This window comes from Propithecus coquereli, unplaced genomic scaffold, assembly GCF_000956105.1.
Source record: "Propithecus coquereli isolate 6110/MARCELLA unplaced genomic scaffold, Pcoq_1.0 Scaffold234, whole genome shotgun sequence".
NCBI classification, from domain to species: domain Eukaryota; kingdom Metazoa; phylum Chordata; class Mammalia; order Primates; family Indriidae; genus Propithecus; species Propithecus coquereli.
In genome coordinates, this window is record NW_012147886.1 from 2,190,123 (window position 1) to 2,196,122 (window position 6,000).

The window sequence follows — 6,000 nt, forward strand, 5'->3', positions numbered from 1 at the left end:
CTGACAGAGGTGGAATAAACAACCCTATTTGAAAGTAACTAGGCAACATAGGTCAGGAGTCATAAAACAGAACCCTTTGACTCAACAATCCTTCTGCTGAGAATGTGTCCAAAGAATTTTCCAAGAAAAGTTATACGCACAAAGATGCTCATAGCATCCTTACACATAACAGCAAACTACTTTAATTTTCAAAACAGGGAACTGGTTTAGAATATGATTTATCAACTCGATGAGCCATTACATACTCTTTAAAAATGATAATTTGTAAGGTGCTTTACTAAAGTGGAAAAATGTTTATGATGCAATGTCAGGTAAAAAAGGCTACAAACTATTCCCTACACCTATGCTCACATAAAATCCCTGATTATGTATAGATAGAACAATATCAGATATCTGAAAACAATCTAATTAGTCGGGGAGGTGGTTATTGATTTCATTTTCTCATCCATTTCCATTCTTTGGCGTTACAATGCTGTTTGTACAATAAAGGAGAGCAATAATGATGATGGAGATATTTTATTGGTAAAACGTCAATAATGTACGGAAAAGAAATAGGATAGAACTCTGGGGCACTGGAGACAGAACTCGGGATATGAGAAATGATCAAACTCAGAGGTCAAGGCATAGGAACGTGATCTCTAATCAGAGAATGGAAAATGTCGGTGTCAATGGGGTCGTGTATTAGCGACGTCAGTCTTCCAGGCCCCACAGCGCATCCGGCAGTATCTGATCACCTCGGCTTGGTGAGATTCAGTCCTCTTCCTGCTCTTCACTATGCCCAGTGCTCAAAGAGGAAGAGAAAAACCTGGACCTGGGTATATTTAAATGCCCACCCTCCTAAAACATAAAACCCCGCTAAGAAGCCTAGAAATAACTTAAATACTGAATTTCCTAAACCATGTCCTTTTTGCAGCTGGAATGAGCTTCTACATGCGATACTGGAGCTAATGAGGAACTTCAGTTTTCTATGGGGCAGGACTCAGGGGGGATTTCCAGTGTCAACTGCAATCCCAGGCAGGGGTGGCCAAGAGAGGTGGCCAGCACTTGGGAGTTACAGGGGACCTAAGTCTAGTCCCAGCTTCAAAATGACCAGCCCTGTGCCTTCAGGCATGTTGTTTTACTCCCATGACCTCAGTATTCACATCCATAAAATGGGGACATTTCAGAACCTTCCTCCCAGGGGCGTGGGCACTCACTCACTGGTGGCCTTCTCCATTACTCTCATTTCCTAGGTGCCCCTGTCTGAATGCTCTGTCTCCCAGGTCTTCATGTACTGTGTGCACATATGTCACAAGGGAAGACACACAGGCAACTAAATGCAGCTCAACCCTGGTGGACATTAGGGTCACCCAGGAGCTTCGAGAAGTACAGGTGCCCTAGTCCTTCCCAGCACAATTACATCAGGTTCTCTGGGACCCTGGCACAGCTATTTTTAAACGCTGTTTCCACTGTGCCACTGGGCTGGGCAAGCCAGTTATTTCTCCAAACCAGGCTCCAGAGAGCAGGAGGCAGGAATCTTTCTTCCTTTATTTAGGCTGCAGTTCAACAGCTCCTTTGGGAACAATCGAGCGCTCTCTGAGTGACTGGCAGATGGCAAGGGGTTCCCCGACTCTGCGCCACTCCTCAGCTCAGTGACTTCCTGCAAAGCAGTGAAGCAGGCTAGCTGGAGTGACCTGCCCTGCGGAGGCCACGGGGAAGCACCTGACCAGTATGGGCGGCACTGATGGCCCAGGCATGAACACCAGCCTCTGGGGCAGAACTTCCCCCAGGGTGCAGCCACTGAGAAGCCTTTAGGGCTCCCCAGGAGCAGGTGCCCAGGGAGGTCAAGGCTGGATGCACTGAGTCTCCCCGGCCCCAGTGAAGGGAACAGGACAAGTCTCAGAATGGCTTTTCCAAGGGTGGGGCCTGAGTAGAGGAGGCGCTTGCTGGGCCATCATCAACACTCTCAACTGCCTGGAAGTCTCAGTTTGCAAAGTTGTTCAAAGGCCAGCACATTGTCTTCCTCTCTCCACTGCTAAAGAATCCTTAGCAAACTTCCAGGCCTCAATAATAACATCCTGTTTCTGTCACACAGGCCACGGACGTGCCAAGAATGTTCCATGCACGCGACCCACAGTAACTCCTGTAACCCTCACAGTAGTCATTTGGGGTTGACGCTATGCTCATGCCCATCCAACAGAGGAGAAAAGTGAGGCACAAAGAGGTCAGCTACCTTGTCCAAGGTCACGGCAGACTGGAATTCATGGCCTGGCTCAGGTTCCAGAGGCTGGGCTCTCTCTGCTATACCACAGTGCCCCTGGCTCGAGGGCTGCTCCCTTCACTGGTCAGAAAATGCTTCTGGGTTCCTGCTCTATGCCAGTCCAGGGCAGGGGGCTGGAGATATTCTGTGGGAAGAGACACAATCTGTCCTCTCAAGAGCTCACCTAAAACCTAACTCCCTCACAAACAACCCCAATGGGATCATGTACTGGTGAAAACCTAAGCAGTGTGGACCTGGACCGCCTCCTGCAGAGGCTGGGCAGGGGAGGGAGCAACAAAGCAGGGGGTTCAGGGTGCAGCCTGTGGGGCTGGGCAGATGTGGAGGTGAGTGCCAGCTGCTCACGGGCTGGCTGCCTCTTAGGCCCACCGCTGGAAGGCCTGCTCTGCAGGGCAAACGAGAAACTGTCTGCAAAGTATTTAGCCCTCCACAAAAAGTACGTCCAACTAGTTAGAAGTCGGAAGAGCAGTTTGGAGTGGGGCCAGAAAACTTTTTCTTTAAGAGCCAGACAGGACATGTTTGAGGCTTTGCAGGCCGTAGGGGCTCTATCACGACCAGACCCTGCCGTTACAGCGCCAAAGCAGCACTGACAGCAGAGGTGAGTGGGCACGGCTGTGTTCAATAAAACTTTATTTACAAAAACAGCGGCCTGTCAGTTTGCTGGCCCCTGATTAAGATGACTGTGATGATGATGACATGAGAGGGAGCACATAAGAGCCATGACACAAGTTAGTCGGGTGACAACATGCTCCTTTTTCTTTTCTTTTGCCCCCTCTGGAGCACCTGGGCTTTAAGGTTCTGGTAACTCCCAATTTTTTCAGGTTCCTATTCACCTTTTTTTTTGGTGTTTGTTTTTGTTTGAGGAAGCATCCTAGCTTTATTTAACTCCACGGTGCCCCTAATCAGGGTCTAAACCCCAATCCTAAGTCCTCCTGGGTCCCTGCTAGGCTGTGACAGAGGGTCGGGGCTGATGGCTAGAAACGGGCAGGCCACGGCAGGTCCGGAGGCATGTGAGCACAGACAAGATGCCAGGGCTTGTGCTCGAAACCCGAGTCCTCTCATGGACTGCGAAGGCAGAGAGAGGAGAAGAGGATGTCAGACACAGCAGGAAAGGTGAGTACGCCAGACACCTGGGTGCACGATTCCTGCTGACAGGTCAGGACTTTCCCTGTTGTTTCAAGGGCCACGGGGAGCTTGAACTCGGTGACTCCAGGCAGAAAGAGCTGCTCCTGGAGGCCACGGGCCTCAGAGCACTGCCCTCGTGTTTCCTTCTCTGGGAAGCCCCTTCCAATCTGTCCACGCAGCAGGTTCCCAACATGCCCTGGCCCCACTGCAAGGAAGACCCTCCTCCCTGGATGCACAATGCTGCTCCTGCCCCGTCCTCCCTGGAAGGGCTTTCATCCTGGGCAAACAGTAGCCCCTACACCAGCAAGGCCAGGGTTGCAATCCCAGCCCTCGAGCCGGTGAACCGTGTGACCTATTAGGCAACTTTCTCATATCTGAGTCTCACTTTCCCATCTTTACACTGGGGGTGAAAATAGCTGCATTCATCCACTCAGCAATCATTCATTGGCATGGATACAACTCTAATTCCCAGTGTGCTGTCCCCCCAGGAAGGGTTGAGGAAGCCTGGAACACAGTGAACGCACATGAAGAGGCAGCTGGGGAGGAATGTGGACTCCTCTGAAGTCCAGCGCCATGCTAGCTCACAGGAAACAAACAGCAATGTTTGAATGACCAAATATCAACCCAAGGATGACAGGAGCTATTGATGGTCGGTGTCCAAGCTCACAGATGGCTGTAGGACTTCAAAGCAGGGAGTGGGGAGGCCAGGAGGGGTCCCAGAAGCATCCAGAAAAGGCCAGAGTCTGAGATGGACAGGTAGGTTTTAGGTAGGTCAGAGAAAGCCTCAGGCCAGGGGCAAAGGCATAAATCAAGATCAGGGGGTAGGAATAGGTAGAGGGTGGGGTTACCACCCGGTCGATGCAAACTATGGGTTGGAGACTTGGATTACTAGATGTCAGCAGAGTTAATGACAAGTCCTATGACATAATAAGTGCCTAATAACAATGAATGAATGAAAGAGAGAAAGCCCAATCATATCAGAGAGGCAAATACCAACGTTCATTTATAAATATGCAATGTCAGGCCCTAAATGGAGTCCAGAAAAGCCATCACCTCATGACAGGATGAAACTCCTTCCTATATTAGTTTCCTTGGCTACCCTACAAATGGCCACAAACATGATAGCTTAAATCCACCAAAATTTATTCTCGCACAGTTCTGGAGGTTGCAAGTCAAAACTCAAGGTGTCAGGAAGACCAAGTTCTCCTCAAAGGCTCTAGGGAAGAATCCTTCCTTGCCTGTCTCCCGGCTCTGTGGCTGCCAGCAATCCTTGGCATTCCTGGACTTGCAGAAGCATCTGTCTTATCTCTGCCTCCATCTTCACATCCTTAGTCCCAAGGACCAAGATGGAGCGTCTGTATCTCTGTGTCTCCTTTCTCTTATAAAAACACAGTTCATTAGATTAAGGGCGCACCATAGTCCAGGGTGACTTCATCTTCACTTTATCACATCCCCAGAGATCCTTCTGAGTAAGGTCACATTCTCAGGTGCCAGGGGTTAGGACCTGAACATATCTTTTTGGGAGACACAATTTACCCATTACACCCCCATCATCAGGACCTCCCAGTTACACCCCATTGGCCAGCTTTCTCCTAAGCCAGTGTCCAGGTCAGCTGTGGCCTCCCAGTGTGTGTTCAGTTAACAGGGGCAGGACAAGGTCCCTGACAGAGCCTGGGCACATGGCATTTGTAAAACTAGAGAAGCTGCCCATGCCAACCTGGACCTCATCACCAAGAACTCTCAGCTGCTGCATTCACAACAGCACTGCCTTGGCTTCTTCCTAATAGTATTTTTGAAAGGCACTTCAAGCTGTCCCCACCCCACCCCACAGCTAGGCCAGTGGTCTGCACTCAGGAGCCCCCTATACCCCGGATGTCTTGACCACAGAGACCCCCTGGCCCACAACTGTTGGTGAGCCCCACTGAGGAACTGTTAAGGACAGATCCTGTTCCTAAAAGGCCAGGCAGGAGGATGTCCCTGGAAGAGGGACTTGTGTCCCGCTGGGTGTTTGCAGGATCTCCCATGCAGCCCTGACAGACCCAGAACCTCTCCCCAGCCGCCACTCAGAAAACCCTGTGCAATCTGTTTGCTGAATCCGCCAGGCAGCCCTTCCGCAAACATTCCTCAAGCTCCGCTCTCCCACACAGGACTGGTGGCTGGGCACAAACGTGAACCAAGAAGGGTGGCACTCGATAGGAACGGTGCTCCATGGCCGTACGATTCGAGAGCCTTCAAACCCCAGCGTGCCCTGGCAAGGCAGCACCCAAGCACATTACGGGCACTGAGAAAATGTCAGTGGAGGTTAACTGACCAGACAGCCTTTCCAGTTTGTAAGTGAAGGCTGTGTGAGCGCAGATCCTTTTCGGTGGACTTGCTATGAGACCTCAGGCAAGTCACAGAACCACCGTGAGCTCATCGCCTTGTCTGGGTGTATAAAGCTGAGATTCTTAAAGTATTTGCCATACTTTTCCTCCCCATCTTTATGGCGGGAGAAGTACTGCCCAGCTAAGCTGCCCCTTACTTAGGAGATAGCTCAAAGCAGGCTGGGAGAATACGGGGTGAGCCCTTCCTGCAGAGGCTTGGTTCTCGGCAGGGCCACAGAACACACTCTGGGCCGA